General features: G+C 39.8%; 1 protein-coding gene across 1 annotated transcript in view; it reads right to left on the minus strand.

The window, feature by feature from the left end:
- LOC124150005 (tyrosine-protein kinase receptor torso-like) overlaps positions 1-11,977 on the minus strand; it is a 534,068-nt gene extending 522,091 nt beyond the window's left edge. The window contains exon 1 of the mRNA XM_046521879.2: positions 11,586-11,977. The gene's annotated coding sequence lies outside the window, so the exon portion shown is untranslated. The remainder of the gene's footprint in view (positions 1-11,585) is intronic.
- Positions 11,978-22,766: the final 10,789 nt, after the last annotated feature.

Consider the following 22,766-nt stretch of genomic DNA (forward strand, 5'->3'; position numbering starts at 1 on the left):
TTGTGTGCATATTTTCACCACGACAAGATTGATTAAAATCATCCACAAAAAGTGATCCATCAACTGAATCATTTAAAACTTTTGACAAACTGTTAATTTTTATACTGAATAAAGTGACAGACAAAATACTGCCTTGTGGGACACCCTGATCCTGATTATAATGATCAGACAGGGTTGTACCCACTCGGACTTGAAATTGCCTGTCTGTTAAAAACTGGGATATAAAATGAGGCAGACGGCCTCTTAATCCAAAATCATGAAGATCTTTTAAAATACCATGTTTCCATGTTGTATCGTAAGCTTTTTCTAAATCGAAAAAGATTGATACAGCATGTTGTCTATTTACAATGGAATTTTCAATGAACGATTCTAAACGCACTAAATAATCGATAGTACTTCTGTTTTTCCGGAAACCACATTGTATATTGGAAAGAAGATTATTTGTTTCCAAGTACCACACTAATCGATTATTTACCATGCGTTCCATCGTTTTACAAACACAGCTAGTTAAAGAGAGAGGTCGGTAATTTGATGGATCAGAATGATCCCGCCCAGGTTTGGGAATGGGGATAACAATGGCATTATGCCATGAAGCTGGAAACATCCCAGATGTCCAAATATCATCGAATATATTTAACATAGTTTCAAGGCATGATTCGGGCAAGTGTTTCAGCAGCTGATAATGAATATTATCAGCGCCTGCTGCTGTATCATGAGCTTGCCCTAAGGCATTATATAGCTCATGTAGTGAAAATACCTCATTGTAATCTTCACCATTATCAGATGTAAAATTTACTTTTTTCTTTTCCTGTTGGAGCTTAAATTTTTGAAATTCAGGAGCGTAATTAGATGAAGAAGAATGATGAGATAAAGTTTCCCCAATGCTATTGGCAATGGCAGATTTATCAGTTAACAAAGTATCGCCATCCTTCAGATGGTTAACTGTAGAGTTTGATCCCTTGCCTTTGATCTTTTTTATCATGTTCCATACCTTGGACATAGGGGTACGAGAGTTAATTTTTGAGACATAAGTCTGCCAGGATTGACGTTTATTTTGCTTAAATAGACGTCTTGCCTTGGCATTTGAAATTTTAACAGTATTTAAATTATGGACAGTGGGATGTTTACGGAAGTACTTCTCCGCCTTCTTACGACATTTCCTAGCTTGTTTGCAATTAGCATCAAACCATGGTTTACGAACACGTGGGTTGACAGAGGACTTAGGTATTGATTCATTAGCAATTTCATTCAGTTGATCTGAAAACAACTGAATTGGGTCAGTAACATTCTGAAAAGACGCAGGTTGTAATTTATCTTTGCATAAAGATTGAAATAAAAGCCAATCAGCCTTCACAAAATTCCATCGAGGTGGAGGTGGATCATCAGCGGGATTAATGGGCTTAAGCACCGTGGGGAAATGGTCACTCCCACATAGGTCATCATGGACGGACCATGAGAATTCATTTAACAAAACTGAATCCGTCAAAGACAGATCTAAAGATGAATAGGTACCAGTAGCAGGGTGTAAGTAAGTGTCGGAGTCATCATTAAAAATGCAAAGATCGTTATCGGAAACAAAATCCTCGATCACTTTTCCCTTTTGATTAATGGTTGAACTTCCTCATAGAGGATTATGCCCATTTAGATCACCCATGATGACACAGGGCTTTGGGAGTTGGTCATATAGTTTTTGTAGATCATTTCGCTGAAGACTTGAAGAAGGAGGAATGTATAAGGAGCAAAGTGTGAAGGCAATATGCAGTGTAAGTCTATCTGCAACTGCTTGCAGAGTCGAGTCAAGCGGAACAGGACTGTGAACAACGCCCCGCCGCACTAAAATAGAAGCACCTCCAGTAGCTTTATCTCCTGGAGGAGAGAAGGAATGATATGAACTATATTGCTTTAAATCAAACTTATCTGTATTTTTAAGGTACGTCTCTTGTAAACAAATTGCTGATGGATTTAAATCAATTGTTAATAACTGCAGTTCATTAAAATTATGCCTAAGTCCTCTGCAATTCCATTGCATTATATTAGACAATTGAGTCATGGTGGCTCAATTGGAGATCGCTCGCGTGAATGTGAGGAGGAACTACTCCCCCGCCTGTCCTGTGAGGACAGAGTAACCTCCATGTCCAGAGGCCCAAAGGAGTTCTGTAAAGTAACCGCTGAAGGTGAAGGGACAATAGGTGGCTGTTTTCTACTCAATTTCTTTTTCTCTTTTTGTTTCAGATTTGCTGGTTGTTTCTCAGTCTGAGAGCAGGAACGTAGCAAAACTACATTCATCCATTGTATTTAGTGTGAAACCGAATTTAAAATCTATATAATTTTATATACATATGTTCAGATTTAATAATATGTTTTTTTATGTGATCTTTAAACTTGTCTCTCGTTGCATGGATGAACAACGGCTATAACAGGTTCTACTATCGAACGTCCGGTAACGTCTGGGAGTTAAATAATGCAATACGCACAATGTAATCAATCAATAAAACATGCCGTTGTCAGTTTGAAAGCGATGTTTCAAATAAGAATTTAACAAGGATAAACATGTTCATTTTCCTTCATTACATGTACAATTTCATAAGTTTGGAATTCACCTATCACGATACACAATTTACATAATAGCTATCACGGAAAAAGATTTTGTTTAAGAAATAATATGCAGGATATGACACTACAAACATACATTATTCTTTACCCAAGCAACGTTACGACCCCCGTCGAAATAAAACGTACGTTACCCTGATTATTAGTCGTAATGACAAAGACGAATTCCAAACGTCAAACTTATACACCACAACTGAGTGAATATCATCAATGAAATTGAAACTTAGTTCCCCATCGTTTCCTTTGCTCACTTGCCAATGAACCAACCAACACTTACGCTTCATACAAGCTCGCATCCCGAGTAACTAGCGAACTAACGAAATAACTGTAGCGCAACTTCAGCCAGGTGTTAATCTGCTGACCACCCGAGTAGTCGATGTCAATGGAATTCATTTAAAACATCAGTTACATTTTTTGTGTTTTCAACGTGATAATGCCATGCACATTAATGACACTTTATTACTATTAATAGAAGAACACAATTATAGATAAAAGTTTATTATTAAGTATCATTCTTCCTACTAATTAGCGCCACGTACGACATTAAGAGTGGATATTCTCACGATCATACAATGCATGTTTCATTGACTGACTGCACTTCAATATTTTACCCCCGCACACCTGTAGTCTGCCTCACAGTTTCTAAACCATATTATTTTCCCTTCCGCCCAGCTCTTTCTGTCATGAAAGAGCCGTAAATGAACATTTTCACCAGGTTCTGAATCTCCCATCTCACTGGGGCTCATTTTCAGTATATTTAAGAATAATTTGTTTCTACCAAAATTATATATTCTCAGAGACTAAGCGTTAGTTTAGCACTTCTGGTGGGACGTTTCCGGGCGCTAAATAGCGGGACCCCTCAAATGTGAATACATTGTGCCGCCAGGAAATGCTCATTTTCCCATCACTGTGATCTACGTATAGAGAGAGAGAGATTCTTTATTTCTCCAGAAGTTAATCCGAAGATTATACATAAATAATCAAACGTATTCACACAAACTCATATTACCTGTACATATATACAGTGCAAGACAGTAGCACCAGTGTCATGCCATCCACACAGTACAAAAGGTTAGATCAGATGACATAATCAAGGTAAGGCTTTAGTGTAAGAACATAAGCAGAAAATATCAGTTTAAAAGATTCCCATGTAATTATATCAATACTTTGTGAGAAGTGAGTATCAGCACCAAAGAAAAATGACAACATATCTTCTTAATCTTGTAATCCCAACTGAACATAGGTTTCAACATCAAGCAGATCAATAAAAGTTGAAAAAAGTTTATTTATTTCCTGCAGTAGAGCTTCACAATGTAATATGATGTGACTATCATAATCAAAGGCATGCTTGTTACACAATAAACAGTCCCTGGAAGTTTTGTTTCGTGATGAAACTCTAACACAAAATTTTAAACTTGACCTCTGTTCTGGGTACAGATATGCTAGTTGCCATAATATATGGTGAGTAAGCTTTGTGTGTATTAGCATGAAGCGTGAAAGACCTGTATTGACAGAAACTTTTCTGCGCCACATATTTTCTTCACATTCAAAAATGGTTTTATTAACCAGTTGCTTCCAGTTTCCCTTTGTAGGAAATACACCACAGCTTACAGCTTACAGCTTACAAACGAAAGGGATCTGTTATTCCCAATTTATCTGGTTCTTCCATATCTGCCATGGAAGACTTTAAACATGTGTTATCTTAATTTTTTTCTGTATTCAAATACGAAACGTCGGAGGATTTTGCCAAGATGGGTGTCAAAGGACAGCATGCTTTCATTACTCGGGCTAAAGTTTGAAAAAAAACCACAACGAATAAAGTGAACTCTTGAAATTCTTGCGAATCCTCTACCCCTATTACATCTTTGCCATCAATTCTGTATTTTGGCTTTAGTCACACTAACTAAAATTTTCAGATTTTCAACAGACGCCTTCTTCACTGCTAATCACACACAATTAGTTGTTCCCAATATAGCACTATAGCAACCCAAGCTATGACGTGCTTAATGGCGCGAACCTCCTTCCTTCCTGTGCTCTATTAGAACAGATATATTAAGTCATATCAAGAGCTACTAATTGTAGTGACGATGGTACTCACGTAAGTATAAGCTTGTGTGAAGTGTGTTTGTGAGGTTGTAATGGAGTCTCCCTCTACTCCTGGTTGCAAGAAGTGTGGTCGTTTTATGATCACGGGAGATCCTCATAGTAGCTGCTGGAAGTGCAGAGAGGTGATATGTACAGAGGAGGCAAGAGGCGAGCAGTGCGTCAAAGATCTAAGAAAGCCTTCATAAAGTAAGCTGAGGCTGTAACTAGAGCTGAAAGGCGTGAAGCCGCCAAGAGAATAGTTGAAGTCATCGCGGCAGCTGACACCAATCAAGCCTCTGATTCTACGCCAGCGCCTCCTGCTCCTGCTCCAGCAGAACATTCATCTCCTGCGCTCTCCATGAGTCTGATACAACAACTATTCAAGCAACAGCAGGAGATGATGAAGGCCATGTTTGAGACTCGGTTCTCAGCCTTAAACGAAGATATAGAGATGATGAAGAGTAGACACACAGCTCTGGCGAAGAAGAGTCCCCCGGTCAAGAGACCACATGGGGGACAGACATCTGTCTTTGCAACACACCCCAGACTACCCCGGCTGACCGTACCGACCAGCCAAGCGTCCAGCCAGCCGGAATCAGACACATCATTCCACCATTACAAACATATTGTGAAGGCATACCCAGAGAGACTCCTATGACTATTGGGACAGATCAAGTCGGACTCATCCACAGCTTACTAGACACTACAGTCAGAATGCAGGAAGACTTATCTGCCCCCCATACATTCAACAGCAAATTGGGACATGTCACAAACGAGGTCAGACAAGATACGACGGAACGATTCCAAGCATCAACTATCAACCTAGCGGCCAAGGCACATGGATCTTCCCATCCCGAGAAGCGTTCCTGGAATCAGAAGGACTCGTCATATTAACAGCTTTTTAAGAAGAAGTTTGTTCCCTCCGGGAAGGATTTGTTGCAACCGTGGTGGGGGAAGACAAGCGTCAGTCTTCTCAGGAATCTTTTCGTCAGTCCGACGACAAGAAACGAGGATTCTATCACCAGGGCAGATCGGGTGGCAGAGGTGAACGCAGATGCTGACTTACTTGCCAACTTACTTGCCAACTTACTTGCCATCCATTCCAACGTTTGTACCCTTTTGACATGGTTATGTCTATGGACTGCGATTTACGCCTACCGTCTTTCAAGATAATACCGACTTCGGGGCTAGTGGGATGGCATCTTCTGTCATACACCGAAAATTGGAAGCAGATTATGTCCGACCGCTGGATTCTAGATGTCGTGGCTCACAGATTCAAAATGCATTTCAAGAAACATCCCATACTGAAAACTCAGTTCGGAAAAAGAATACTACCGACATGAGGATGATAATCGACCTAAAGACCCTCAACTGGGTCATCATTCACAACATCGGATCAGTCGTCACACTTTTCATTGGGATCAACATGCCCCTACACCGGCAATGTCACAGTTTCTAATCAAAACTCGGACACACCACTGGCCTGTCAACCACAAGGTTCACAGGCTATTGGCCGTATGTCGAGCTTGAACAGAGTTGACTCAGCATAAGGAGTACAGTTTCCTGCGCAGGACGAATTACATGTCGCGTGTCAAAAACTCTGACTGTAAACATCTTCGAACGTAATCAGGTCATCTGACCTAATGGGATCCATGCAGTGTATTTGTACAGGCTGGCTTGCATGATCGCTTATGCGTAACACTCGACCAGACGCCTGTCGCTGTACATCAATGTGGCTGATTCCCAAACTACAGTTGACATCCTGCACGCGCAGTGAACGAGACACCACGCCCCAACGTCCCCCAATATAACAACGGGAACGCTTATGCGACGCCCAAGGGATGGAAACGATTCGTACGTGACGATCTGACAGCCTGTCCTACCTGATACATTGTTGAAGTCTTCCCACGACCGCTCATCGATACAGAACGGGCGTGCCTTTATATCTACCAGGGTTTTGACATTGGTTCACTGACAACACAGTTTTCCACGCTTCGTCATGTCCCGACATGAGCGGAGACTCGACTGAAGTGGATGAGCTGACTCCATCAGTTGCACCAGAGAGTGGATCCTTCATATCAACTAGCAAGGAAATAAAGGCCATCTATTACACCATCCTGGCATGCAAGATACGTCTCTCCAAATCATCCATCCTCATATCCACGGACAGTAGCGGACTTTCTACTACGTCAGGACAATAAGTTCCGAAATGGGACGATAGAAGGTTACAGATCGGCTCTTCAATCTGTACTTCAACATGACAGACTCTCAATTGGAAACCATCCCATTCTAACCAGCTTAAAGCGATCCTTTCTGCTAGAAGATGTTCGCACACCTCGTATCTTCCCAAAGTTTTATCTATCCGTTGTGTTGTCAACAGTTTTAATGGAACCTTACGAACCCACGGCTAGGGCCATCTTACTCGCAAAATCCAGGAAAGCATCCTTCCTCCTTGCCATGGCGACAGCAGCTAGCGTTTCAGAACTCCATGCCTTGGACAATTCTAGTCTCACTCATGACCAACATTGGACCTCAATCATTCTAAGATTGCTACCATATTTTGTAGCAAAAATCAATCTACCACCATGGGTACCTGCGGCCATAGATGCTATACCATTCCCGCCTTGAGACCGACAGTGGATCTCCCAGACAGACTTTTGTGTCCAATCAGAGCTTTCAAGTTCTATCTCTCGGCTACAGACCCACACAGACGCCATCGAAGGAGACTCTTTATATCCTGCAAGCCTGATTCCAACAAAGACGTCACCAAGGCTACGAATGCGGGCTGGCTTAAGGCTACCGTTGCAGCAAGTTATACACAGGCACAGAATTCCACCCCACATCTTGGATCCTGCTCGGCTCATGAAATCAGAGCTCTAGCTACGAGTCCCGCTTCATTGACATCAGTCTTAGCAGAACAAGTAGTGTATGGCTGCCAGTGGGCCTCACAAAACACCTTCACCAGTTTTTACTTGCGTGACGTGCAACCGGACCTAGAGGGCATATACTCCCTTGGGCCTGTTGTTGCCGCGCAAACTATCATCAAACAATAGTTTTCCCTTCAATCGAAAAAAAGGGGGGCGACGATCCGACTGCCTCCAGTGACCGGAAGTAACGTCAGAACCTGAAGAGATAGAACCGCAAGTGACGTCATCACAGGAAATTACATCATAATCGGAAGTGGCGTCAGCACCGGAAGTAGCAGTACAAGGTCCATCTAATCAGGAAATGGCGTCTTTTGGTAGAAATGGACCAGAAGAGACGCCATTATCCAATAAAAGGGAAGTGACAAACCGGAAGCACCGGTAATAGTGTCACAGATTCAAATTAAACAAGAAATGACGACACCTGGTAGAAATAGACCATAAATGACATCAATATTACTAAGAGTACAAGATCAGCAAATATAACGGTAATTCTAATGAATTTGACTGATTCTTGATGCATTGATGCATTCCTCAGAGGGAATTTCAGAGGAAATTACCTCGAGTCAGGATTAGTGAGTGAGTGAGTGAGTTGGGTTTAACGCCGCTTTTAACATTATTCGGTTATATCACGGCGTGTCAGCCAAATGTGGGAGGAAAGCCTGAAGTGATGCAAGGTCTCATACGTTTACCACTTCAGTGAAACCCAGGAGCACGGGTATGGTGCTGACAAACCTAGAAACATAATTGGGGCCACTATCATTGGTTTCGGGCGTGCCAAGGTATGCAACTCTGCACAGCTAATTGCGACACCTCAGACGACTAGGCCAGCCGTGACAAATATGTGGGAACAAATATGTGAAGTTTCAGCATGATTGGTCTTGTGGTTTCTGGGGAGAAGATATGTTTAAAATTTTACAAACGATGTTGTCCCCGGACAAGACAAGCTTAGGTGAGCCAAAACCTCGTATACTGGACATGATAGATGTTCTGAAAAATGTGAGCACGAACACGTTCAGTAATGTGCAGGTAATCTAACCACTAATTGGGTTGAGTTTAATCCGCTTCCAACAATTCTCAGCTATAGTGCGAGTACATGTAACTCAGTCAACGTGTCCGCGTAATACACTGTTATTACTACAGTACAGATCTCATGTTGAGCAACAAGGCTCTATAGCTGACTTGATGTATTATTATATTACAGGGCTCAAGAAACAGGTCGTGTCTCTGTATGTACAGATGAAAATATGCACGATACGTTGGGAGATAATTTAGAAAACGTATCAGATACGCATCACAGCATATATGTACGGTCTAACATTCATACACGCCATAACGATTTTTGATATTTTTTGGCCCCACCCCAAAGACACTACCGTGTGCCGTGTGCGCGTAACACGGGAAATATCAGGTCAACAAATCTTTACTGAAGTACGCAAATTAATCTGTCTGGTTACACAAAGTATTCAGGTTATATCCCATTAGTTACACGTCCCATTTGTCACACACCTCTATAAACCCAGTTGTTACACAGTTTGGGAGGAGGACAGGAAAGGATAAATTAAGACAACACCTACTGAGTAATGGACCAGCCCTAAATGCAGTACAACATAGACCAAGGTAAAGATACTAATTGCCAAGTCCGAGTGGTATTGTGAAATGTTATGATCTGACAAAAAGGCTGTGTTGAATTTAGTTTATTTGTCTTGCAACAATATTTATGAAACAATAAGATATTGGTAGGTTAATTATTTGTAATGTTTTGACCTGCAGGCTTCTATGCAGGGTTGGAGTAAGACAGAGACAATTCAAACATACAATGCTACTGATATTGTGCTAAGCAAAGACAATTTAGACGAACAGTGCTATTGATATTATGCTAAACAAAGACTGATATTCATTGTTAATAATAATAATAAAGAATTTATATATATTTATGTGTTTATTTTACTACATTATCGAATATTCCTTGGATATAAATTCACTCATATAGATCACTTTTCTAATGGATCACTCCATTCTAATATTTAGGTAAAATAGGGTAGACCAATCAGTGCATTCAGCCATGACCTATGTTGTTTAAAGGTGTATGACAAATGGGACGTATAACTAATGGTTACCAGTATCCCGTGTATATCTGGACTTATGTTTGTAACCTATTTTATTATTTTTATTCAAAATTTAATTCAATATTGTGTACATTAATCTGCGAAATCATATGTGAAGTGATCTGTAGATCGAAAAACTCACCGTGATTTACAGTAACCGGGGTCAGATTACCGTTATTGATGCCTAGAAACGAACTTTAGTTGACAGAGAATGGATACATATATCATATATGCCATACTGTGAGTGGTCAATATAGTTTTCCGAGCGAGCGTGGGGGCCTCGACGGTGACTGGTTATATTGTTCCATACCTAAAAGATATCAGGCAATAGCGACCAGCTGTACCAATGTTATTGCTAGAGTAACGCTTATGCTTATTATTACTTTAAATATATATATATATATAGTCAAGCTGCAACTGAAATAACACGCCAAAACATGAGCTCACGTGATCATCATTCAAGTGATACCCTGACGATGATGACATGTTACATTGTCGTATTGCAATGTTGACGCCTAATTAAACATATAGATTATTGAAAAGACGTATAACTGTCATTTTATTGGCTGAGCATGAAACATCTCTAAGTCCTATAGCTACAAGCTGAATTGGAACAAATTTTACCTTTGGGGTTTTATGTTAATGTCAGATATGTGTATATGCCAGATCAATTTGCACAAGTCACATATTAATTAGGTCAGCGGTCATTTGATTGGGTGAAAACTTTTAAGTATAAACTGGACCAGACCTTTGCATATATTATTTTAATAACACTATTATATCATTACTCATGAGATGGTGCCATGTCTTAATTAGATAACCCTAACCAAAAAACAAAACGCAACCAACCAGTGTCCACAAAGGATTTTTGTTTTGCTTTGTTAGTGTTCGGTTAAGCGTCTAGCAGTTAAGACTTAGGGACCAGAATTAATTGAAATAGAAGGACGAGGAGTTTGTTTCTTGCTTTCAAAATAAAATTGTTTATGAAAACAGCACTGATAACAGTAAAGATACATGAAATAATTTCTAAAGAAATTATCAAAGATTTATATTCATTTTGATTAAATGCAGCCGATATTGCACTTTAACTGTTTTATAATCTTTGAAATTGAAAGGAGTACAACCATTTCTGCGCTTTCATAGTTTAGATAAAACAATATTCAAAAAGGGCAAGATTGTGTTGTGTGATAGTCACGTACGCGTTTTGCTGGACTTTGCTTGATTTTGGACGATAGACAATGCTACAACACAACAAAGTCCCTTCCAGGAGTCCAAAGCAGAGGCACAGTAGGGAATGTTTAAAAATAGAATGCAGACGAAACGTATTCTATTTTCTTTTGATCACTATGCTGTTAATATTTCAGTCCCAATGTAAACGAGGAATTTCCCTGGGTCTGTTAAGTCTAGGGGACTCACTCAATACTTGGGTCCAGGCATGAACATGGCATTCCAGGCTCGCGACCTGTGGCACACTTCATTTCACATGCCATCTTGACTTGTGTCGTGTTTCCCAAGTCATCGAAATAAACTAAGTATTTTTTGACAGTACTATTGTTTCTTGATTATACAAACTTTCCCTTACCCATACCAGCAAGTAAAGACAAGTTGGTGGCCTATTTCACTTAACCGTAAGTTTATTCGACTCATTATTGTCAAGTATTGACAGTTCAATTGTTACCAAGCTTGTTTTAGCGATCGTTCTTCGCGTCCAAAAAACTAAACGGGCCACGGGAAAACATGGAACCAATAGGATCCACCTAATTAGAACTACAACAAGACATACAGGACATGGTTTACAACAGGTTAAGGGCCAGACGACCTCTAGGCGGCAAAGAATAATGATAAATCATTTACTCACCAAACAACATCGTTGTCACTAGGTACGCACGTTCAAGTATGTATAATCCTCTTCTTATATACTTCAGTAAATCTTGACGTCACAGGTTTGTTGAAACTTTAGGAAGTGAAATACCGTGCATAATCGGAATCCGTTTGTTGGCAATCCAGTAGTGTCAAACATGTCACATACACATCACATTACAATGCCTAAGTGTCCCTATAAGCTTAAGTTTGTTGAAGTGTATTTATGGTCGGCAGAGCCTTAACCCTTCGCACTCTTTTTCCCTGGGTAATTTCTTCAGATCAATAAATGACCTGTACGGAACCGAATGTTCACTTCGGCTAAGTGTAGGCAGCACAAATATGGCCTGCGAATTGCTCTAACCAGTAGCGACACATTGTGACTCCCATCAAATGTACTGTTAGACCCCGCCTTCTGGACATCACGTGAACAAATGCACAGAAGCTTCTCTGGCCCTCGTGGTTTTCATTTGTGAAGAACGAGAAGTGCAACAGCGCGAAACGTCCTTGCACTTTACACTTTTTCATGTCACGTTACCTGATTCGTTCGTTAAGTACACATGTCAGTAGGTGCCCCTTAGTGTGGCAGGAACGTTCAACCTTTAAGTACCGCGGAATATGATGTGTGTATATTTAGCGTTGAAACTGTTTCATGTCAGACTGATAGGTGGGTAGAGAAATAACGGCTGTAAATCAGTTTGATGTTCCCGCCAGTAACTACATCATGCTGGTAATGTTACAACTGTTAGGATTCACGGATCTCTAATGAGCACAGTGACGGCAGATCAAAACGCGTTTCGTGGATGTTTCTAATCTGGTAATTACATATATTTTAATTCGCATGTAAAAATAGAACAAACTGTATTTTTTACAAAGACATAAACGATACGCGATATTATAGGTTTTCATAAATCAGTTTTGAACATGGTCATAAACTGTCTACCAAACGCTTGTCAAGTAGTTCAGACTGATCTTTGAAGCTCCTCTATTTTGGGATAAAAAGTAAAACATATCTTAAAATGTTTTAACTGTATCAAATCAACAAATTCCAAAACATTTATCTCCTTAGCAATAAGGTATCAAGACGAGGCAATCGGTTCATCCCTATCGGCCAGCATTGATAGGATATCATATTGGGTTCAAGTTAATGTGACAACCACATTGCACACTGCAATCTGACGGCATTCTTGAATGCCTATATTTCAGAGACTTGGTAATTCTTCTGACGGGGCGTAGATTCAATGCGGATAATATTTCAAAATATTTCTGTAAGATGTCGTGTAGATTGATCAATTTGATCAGAGCCAACTGTTGGGTATAGGTCCAATTAAGTTTTCACAGAATTTGGTTGCGTTCGATTGAGATGCTCCCGTTTAACATTGCATGGGCGGATCTTTCGTATAATGAAACGTGTTCAATTATCACGTGCATTTGTAACATTCTAATATTTAAAAAAACCAGTAGGCGTTTAATTCTGAATGCTGTGTTTTGTCTTCGTTTCTCAACAGCTCACTAAAGTTTTTTGTTTCAGGTTTTTCATAGAGGTGTCGGACAGGTCAAATGAGATAGCACACTCACGTGGCTTGACCGAGCAGACTGTGCGAAAACATGATGAACAATGAACAATGAACACACCCGAAATCTATGACGGTGGGTTCGAATTCCGGTTCGCTCCGATTATTGTTCCAGGTATGTCAGCACCATTCCCGTGTTCGTGGGTTTCTCTAAATGGTAAACCTCTAGGCCTACACCACTTTGGGCTTTCCTCCTACAAGCTGATACGCATAACTGTATTACTGTTCACTCACTCCCTCACCCACCCATGGCTTGCAGTTGTTGATTATCCTGATTATTGCGATCTTCTCATTTAACACATTATCTTATCAAAAGGTTTGAGAATTTACTGTGAAAGAATTTTGATAAATGAGGTGGTAAACCCTACGTGTCTGTATCTAATTTGCTGATCGAAAACCGCAGATAATCATCGTTGGGATAAGTCTCGTTTCAAACTGCATAAACTTTCATAACTGAGAACGCCCCCCTCTTCTGTGAAGGTTTGATTAGGTCACAATTTGGTTTGCGAAAATGATTAGATTTGGTAAACATATCGTTGCTATCGACTCACTCTCGGTATACAACTCAAGATATGCTCACTTGGGCGAGACGATTCTGAATAAAACCTTTCATTTCTATGATTTGTTTTGTTTTAAGATCGTTTAGGAATTCTGTAACGCTTGGGAATTTCATGCTTATGTTTCACATTCTCCACTTCATCATGAGAGAAACTCAAGTTTGAAGCATTGCCATTGTGATCCACGTAGCTAGATCTATCACTGCTCGTACTGACAGGACTGGTTGACTGACATGCTCTCGGGAGGTCATAATAAAGAAGGAGTTATGGGTAACCTCGTTCTTGACCTTTGTACTTGACATATTTTAAACATGAGCAGATGAAGGCACCACTATCACAGCTATGTACGAGCTTGATCTGCATCCAAATACGAGGCGTGTCAAGTAAAACAATCGACCTTGCTATTTAATGCCATGGAGGAGCCACAGGGATGGACTAATCGGCAGGAACATGCAGCAATCAGCGAGGTCGGTCTTGCACATAACAGTGCCAATAAGGTGTTGCCTCTTTGAGTATTTCCCCTCCACTAGGCCCAGCGAACGCACACGATAGTAAGGAAAGGCGGTTAACAGGGCCAAACCCTTTCTCTTGCTACTCCCGCTTCAATCTGATGTTTCTGGACCCTCTGATAGACAGGAAATTACCACACACTGTAGAAGAAGTTGAAGGATTTTCTATGCCTAATTGAAAACTTTGCTCGAGCCCCTGAATGAAGTTACCAGTCATGGAAATAGCACAGTGATTGAATAATTTTTCAGTTGATATGTATTATCTAAGCATGAAAATGCTTTCAGTAAATGTCTCTTGTTGTTGCTTGAAGTTTGGCTGAAATCTGAACACAGATAGTTTTGATGGGTCTTTTTGCACTTTGAGCACACGTGTTAGAAACGACAATGTTGGTGCACCCAACCGCAGCCATTACAGTTGTTGCATATTGAATGTCCCTGATAATACAAAATATGCCTGTCATTCCTCATCTCTTTCCAGAAGCACCATAGTTGATCTAGATCCTGATGTAGCGTTTTGATTGGCGCAAACAAGGCCAAGGGGATAAAATGCCATAGAGGGAATGGCAAACCCGGTCTTCCTGGCACTATAAATAGTGTAGTGTTACAAGGTGATTTCCAAATTAAAACGCAGAGGTTAACAAAGAAAATTATTTTGTGAAATCAGTAAATGAACAAACGAGATTAATGATTAATCTGTAAAATATATTAAAACATACAGTTTTACGTTTATAATGTAAAAAGCAGTGCAATGGGTCAAATAAGCGGCAGCGGCTATAATTAATGTAATTGCATGCATGAATGTTAAATGTCTTGAAAAGAGGCCTGTTTCGGTCCAGAAAGCAAAACATTATTGCTCTTTAACAGGTACAGTCAGCCTTTTAGAAAATGATCAAGGGTGCCATGTCCATGTACACAAGGGCAGATAAATCTGGTACTAGTACAAAATCTTTCTTTAAAACTCCCCTTGTTACACTTCAAATCTGGCATTTTTAAAAGTAGTTCAATCATGTGTTGCTACTGACAATTATTACAAACATATTTTCAACAGTTCCTACCGCCACTAAAATTACTTGCTCATAAAAATAGTTACTTGCCATGTTTGCCCCTGAGTTGTTCAATGGCTTCATCTGCTTGTCCTGAAAACATCATGTGAAAAGGACAGAAAGCATTGCCTTCTGTCTCTGTGCTAAATCTGATCATCAGACGCAAACGGCTATGAAATTGTGGATGTCTAATACTCTTCTGCAATATCTTATCCGCACCCAACCTTACCTTTTGTTACCCATCCCAAATTTGTATGGTGCATGATTTGAAGATTAAAGCATCAGGTACCAACACAAAGCTAAATTTAGGTCCTTCCTCTCGTGAATCTCTTGTAGAGATGATGGTACTGTCTCAAAGTGGTTAAATTGTTTGGGTCTATCAAGGTGGTTGGCTGTAGTGGCCTGTTTGGTAAAGGCTGTGGCCAAAGTGTACTTTCCTTGATGCCTTGGAACTTCAAAGGGGATAATGGGTTGTGGAATAATGATGGCTAGTTGTGGCTGTTGGCGATTATAAATACCATGGGATAGCCATGGTAGAACATGATCGCTGCCACCGTGCCACTGGCAGTTTGGCGACTTCCTCAGAAGTATCATCAATGCAGACTCTAGTAGGAATATCCTCTTTTTAAATTGACGTGGATGCCGTGGACGACGAGATGTCTGTATGATAGAGACACCTCATATAGTAGGGACGACCCGTGAAGATCCGGGATAGAATAGGTCTTCAGCAACCCATGCGACTAACGGGATCGGGGGGTCAGGCTCGCTGACTTGGTTGACGCATGTCATCGTTTCCCAATTGCGTGGATCGATGCTCATGATATCAATCACTGGATTATCTGGTCCAGACTCGATTAATTACAGACCGCAGTCATATAGCTGGAATATTGCTGAGTTCTGCGTTAAACAACAAACAAACAAATATAGTAGGGACCCGGATCCTTTTTGTGTCTGGTCATCGAAGGTGGAAGATGCACAGTTACCATGTCGTCTGATATCGTCGTTTTGAATGTAGTCTTCTGCATGAGAAACATTGGTTGCAGTCCTACGGGAGCAAAAAGGCGCCATTGCAGACTGATGCACTCAATAAGAAGTACTGTCAACAATAAGGTCGTGTGTTTTTGTTACAGCGAAAACTATTAACAATGCCTTTTCATTGAAATAAAGGCATGATTAGAACATGACTCCTGCAACCTGTTAACTTATTTATAATAGTGAAGCGGAATTAACTATATGAAGCCAATGATATGTTTAGGTTCGGGGAGCAATCACCTTAAAAATCAGAGAAGGTGTGGTGAAATCGTGTTTAAAGTGGCGTTCAAGATAGTTGCACTTATAAAGTGTGTGCGTACTTCTTAAACTACTTGCATATACTACATAAGTCAGAGGATGATGTGGAGAAATGTGACGCTATGCGATGCCATAGCGAAAAGTCGCGGTATAGATGCCACTTACCGTCTCCGTTGTCTAGTGGTAGAGCGTCCGCCCGGAGACCGGAGGCTCCGGGTTTTGCTCGGCATTAAGGGGCTAAAATAAGAACTGATCGGCTCGGAGTCAGTATACTCTTTTCTGAGTGGACTTTCCCACAAGCAGAAAACATGGATAGCAGCCACGAATGCATCACCAGAAGGTACCAGGACTGGCGACTTCAACGACAACATAATTTCACAACTAGGTGTTTCTCTTTATATCACTTGAATCACGACACAACAAGACTGAGGACCAATAACAACTTGAATAGGATACTGCCCCACCGTTAACTCAACATCTTCAGCATTCATTGAAGTCAATAAGAGCAATTACACAGGTATAAGGCTAAGAAAGCACAACTTGACTTTGAAAACCCTTGTCAGAAGCATGAACTTAGTGTTTTTAACAAAGTTTTGAGAATTATTGTCATAAAGGTATTGAATGATATGTGAACTAAGAACTCTATCGTTTGTCCCCTCGTGGTGTATTCTCCTGCAGTGTTTGATTGTACGACAAAAAACTCCCACTCATCGTTTATTTTTCCTTTTTAATTATATGTGGTGTGGAATCCGTTTGCACTAATACGGAGGAAATTTATATCCCGCCCTACCCATTCATACCCAATGTTTGTTTGGTATGTATATGTGTCGTTTAACGCCGCAATATTCCAGCTGTATGGCGGTGGTCTGTAACTAATCGAGTCTGGACCAGACATCATGCGCATCGATGTACGCAATTTGAATACGATGACATACATAAACCATGTCAGTGAGCCTGACCACATGATTTCTCATAGGACAAGGACAGTCGCCCCTTAGGGACCGACCGGAGGGGTGAATAAATATTTTTTTCACGATTTTTCCGGGAAAATTCATTGTCTTCGATAAAATCCCATGAATATGGATAAATACTATGTATATATTTATTAAACCCATGCATATCATATACCACTGATCGCTATCTGAGTTTAATCAATAGCGCCTCAAAACGGGTTACAACGTATTCGTTGGAAGTGCTTTCAAAATCACTCATAATCTTGCATATTATGGCGATGCTATCAGAGTTTGCAATGTAGTTTTTACATCAAGCAATTCAGAAACATAAATAATTCAAAACATAGACTAAGATGCAGTTCAGATTGTCAGTGTCCCAGTCTAAATTGCCTTTGCAGTCAACAGCGGAAATGGCAGCAAAACAATATGTTCTTAGTTTGGTCCATCGGAAATGCGTTTTGCAATAATTTCTGCTTATCTTGCAGACTTAATGCAGTATGAACATTTTAATTGTGTGTACTTGTTTACAAACTTTACCAGCTGTTTAATTTTAATTGAAAATTGAAATTCATGGTACTAAAATCATTTTAATAGGCAGGTTGAAACGAGAAAATCAGTTTCAACAATACATATGCAGTCAACATTTACAATGATATATTGTCAACAATTTTAGAGGTCGACTGCGTTTGTGAATTTGTACCCAAATATCGTCCACTTCGTGACTAAAGTATGTTTTAGAAAAGACATAATGCTAAATATCCATTGTAGTCCCTGACTAATATCTGTGCAAGTTGGTACATGATCGAACCCGAAAAATTAATCAGCTTATTATCCTGATATGTATGTGACAGAAAAATCTTTGCCTCATCAGTAGTAGCCGCCAGTCAGTTGTTCTATGTGATATCTGATGGTAACGATCTAACATTGAAGACGTCTATCTATTAAACATTATGAGAGTGTCTGATATGCAGCTGCCAGAAGGCGACACGCTCAATGTACGCTGCGCATCCTTTGATGCCCATATGTGTAACTACCCGAGGAAAGTCATCCAAGCACGCTATCGATGCTTCATAAGGATAAGGAAACACGGATATAGAACGCAAAATCAGATAATTCACCAGGAGGGGTATACGACGTAAAGAGAAGGCTATGGCCATCAGACAGCAGTGCATTAGGTCATTTATCTAATCATGCGTCTAAAAGTTCTGGATTTAGATACCTAATCCACACTGAAAGAAGAACCTAGTCATCTTGACAAGGTCACTTAGTGAAACAACAATTGCGCAACCTAATTAACCAATTATTGAAGATCCACCGACTTAGGAGGTTCGTGACACTTGGAAACACAAATTATAATCTCCGGTGACGTCATCCCATTATTCTGTACCGGGTTTTTAGCTTTCAGCAGGTACTGAAAGCCAGGAGCGGCTTTGAATATACAAAGGGTGGTCTTACTTTCCTTACTTACTGTATCCTTGTAAGACCTGCTGTGAGATTTTACGTCTTCCAAGTAAGACGTAATGGATGGGACAGTTGATTTCAATGAAAGGATGGGGATGGGGTGGATGGGTGGGTGTTGGTGTATGTGAAGGTGAGGGTGGGTGTGGTGTGGTGTGGTGTGGTGTGGTGTGGTGTGGTGTGGTGTGGTGTGGTGTTGGTTTTGGCGTGGGCGTGGGTTTGGTGTGGGCGTGGTGTTGGCGTGTGGTGTGGTGTGGTGTGGTGTGGTGTGGTGTGGTGTGGTGTGGGTGTGGTGTGGCGTGGGTTTGGTGTGGGCGTGGTGTTGGCGTGGGCGTGAGTTTGGTGTGGGCGTGGTGTTGGCGTGGGCGTGGTGTGGTGTGGTGTGGTGTGGTGTGGGTGTGGTGTGGGTGTGGGTGTGGGAAGGGGGAAGTCTCGACCGCAGTATGATCATCCTGGTCAATACCGATTATTTTGTAGGAAAATCAATACTCTTTGACAGACAGTATGCCTGTAACACTTTTTGTTATCAATAATCAGTTCGATTTTTCCATTTCATGAGGCAATATCATGCAAGTCCCTGTGTTGTATCCTTGGACAAGGTTATTGACTCCACTTGTCTCGCTGTGATATGACTAAAACAGTTGACAGGGATGTGAAATGCCCATTTATCATTATTTGCCCTTAAATACAAAAACAATAACAATATATATATATATGTGGTAAGTTAATGTGACTTATGTAGTAGGTCATTATGGTAAATGTGACTCATATAACCAGTCAAGTTGACTGAAGATATTCGTTAATTAGAATTATGTACCTTGTCATTATGACAATCTTATGTGGTCATGTTGACCTGTGTGGCTAGTCAGTTTTACTAATGCAACTAATCAGTTTGGCTAATGTGACTAATCAATTTGACTGAAGGAACTAGTCAAGTGAAGTTGCCAGAAGAGCCTCGTCACTTTGATTAATGTGACAAGTCAATTTAACTAATGCAACTATTCAGTTTGACTAATGAGACTAGTCAATTTGACTAATCGCCTAATCAAATTGACTGTCAGTGTCAGAGTCGTCATTCTCTGGATAATCAAGTTAACTAGTAAAATAGTCAGTAGCATGTATTATAAAGCGGGAGAAAATAGTCATGTACAGGCTATATTACAAACCCCTAAGGAAAAGTAGACAGGGTTGTCTCCCCGGACAACTCTCCACTTCCGGCGCGTATATTCAAAACGAAACATGACTGATGAGGAAAACGTGACACTAGTTTATGGATAACAACCACTGTATTCTTTGTATGCACGTTTCAGGGTCCTTTCATTGGATGACCCGTATTGCGTTAGTTCTTTTAGGCGCTAGTTAGGCTTTTGAAACCCGGACTTAATTCAAAAGTATAATTTTCAAAACTCCCAATGAAGACTAGTTCACTATACTTTTGTGCAATAATTAAATTTCGTTAAGTTCATTGTAATTCCTGCATTCTGATTAGCTTACTTCATCGCGTGTTCTGGCACTATTTTTCCAATGAATCATGCGGTGGCGATGGTCATTGTGACATAATGGGCGATCTTTGTGTTCCAAAGGTCAAAGGTGTTAATTTATTGATCCATTTCTAACAAATTCTGTTACTCATGCTATTAAAATGGTAGTAAATTACACAGAAGTTGTCCCAACAAACACCACACTATGTGGATGACACATAAATAGATGAAAATGATAGTTTATCTTCTTGTTTTGGTAACATATGTTGACAAGTTATTTACAAACCATGCACTATCCAGCTGTAGCATTATATCCTGATTTTCATTCAACAGCACTTCAAGGTACCTGTATACCTGTATAAATAAATAATCAACTGTGAATTAAGATGTCAAACACAAACCATCTTCACCCCAATAAAAAAATCTGAACAAATTTGTTACACTATAACCACTAGAAAACGTACACCTTTGTCTCACCTTGAATTACGCGTTTGCCTGCCTTACTTAGACCTTTGATGAAAATATACCTGTAATATTAAATAAAACATTTTCTTTCATATCTTTTTTATAAATGCGACATTAGAAATGTATTTACAGCTTGGTATATACATGTTCATTTAAAAAAAACATACGTGATATGATTTTGATTTAGCGAATCTTGTACATTGTTTTGTCCCTCGATTATTTTCACTATGGATATCAATCTTCAATATCATATAATACGTAGATATAGGCTACACATTTCTCGAACCTTTGATAACCTCCTTGGTTTTTTAACATTGTTTACATAGGAAATCGACACGTTTTGTGTCATATAGGACATTTCTTACCTTTAGACAAGTATTAAAAGATGAAATGTAAGTGAAACTGCAACATGTACGTATTTTCTTTTGAATGTAATATTCAATACTGTAACTTCATATAAACAGGTTAATAAACAGCCGTTTCATTTTATTTTACAATTAAAACCGACTATATTACTTAAACAATGGATAATATTTTTGTTAAATATATTAAAACACTTTCAGAAATAATTGTCTAGGTCGTGGAATTGTTTTTATGTCTTTTGATGTACAGAAATGTGATGTCTTACGATTCAAAAGGTGCGCGTAATTTCTTATGAGTTGTGTTCTACTTAAACCTGTACAGTTTCAAAATTGATATTTGAGTTGGAATGGTTTGGTTCCTCGTGAACAAAACATCACGAAAATATATTGCCCTTATCCACGGTAAATTCTCACCAAGTGACCTGCGTTAAATGACCTGGTACTAAGAATAGCGGAGTTATGCCCCCTTTTCTTTGTGCGTGTACAGAAATCTCTGAGAGGTCTTTTGATGTAATAGAGGTAAATAAATGTTCATGATTTTTCGCAAGCTATTTTTCGTATAAGCATACACATCCATTGGAGAACAATTAGCAGTGTCTTTTTTTCAAACCGGTTTAATGTTTGCAGTTAAATTAACATCATCAGATAGGCAATTTAATATTCTACATATCTGCGTAATTTTATAGTTGGAGGTAGATCCACTGCACAAAACATTTGTTGTGCCCTTAAACCTATGGTAGTCTTAAGTCTACAATGGGAGGAGCTTATGTGATCACATGACGCAATCTAGTTGACGTCTAACGAACGCATCGCTATCTCGGCTGAAATTGCGTGGTACGATGTTTCACTCTGCACATCAGGTATGTAACATGTAGTGTATGTGTCTTTGAAGATTGTGTGTATACTGTATTTGCGACTTCGACTTCGGACAGATCGAAAGTTCACCTCAGTGATGCACAGTAGCCCTGGTCGAACATTGACATGTCTTTGCTATTACGTCACAGCAATTCACATCCAACACAGTTAAAACCTGTTGTCATCCAGCTCAATACTTAAACAAAACATCTTTCTCTATGTGTTATATGCAAGAGCAAAGTAAACTCTGCGTATGGCAAAATTAGGTCAACTACTATAAAACAATGTTTCAAAATCCCTGATTAGATTCCAGGTAGTAGATTAAAATGTGGTCCTAGACAAAAAGTGTATCATTCTTAAAATATACATATATAAAAAATCCAAATGGCGCCTAGAGCAATGTTTTTAATCAGACCCAGGGCTGAGGGCAATTAGGACTTGTCATTCTAGACTTGCGTTGGATGTGTCTGAGAGACAATCCTCTTTCTTGCTACAAAATAACCACATGAACAGATTCTGAGTATTTTCCCACTTTCATCCACACAACACTTTCATTCATTCTGTACTGCCTAACTATGGCCATCATACATGTAGAATATATCACAAAACTGAAGTAAAACATATAACATACA

Source organism: Haliotis rufescens, unplaced genomic scaffold (genome assembly GCF_023055435.1).
Source record: "Haliotis rufescens isolate VD_foot unplaced genomic scaffold, xgHalRufe1.0.p SCAF_12, whole genome shotgun sequence".
Lineage (NCBI taxonomy): Eukaryota > Metazoa > Mollusca > Gastropoda > Lepetellida > Haliotidae > Haliotis > Haliotis rufescens.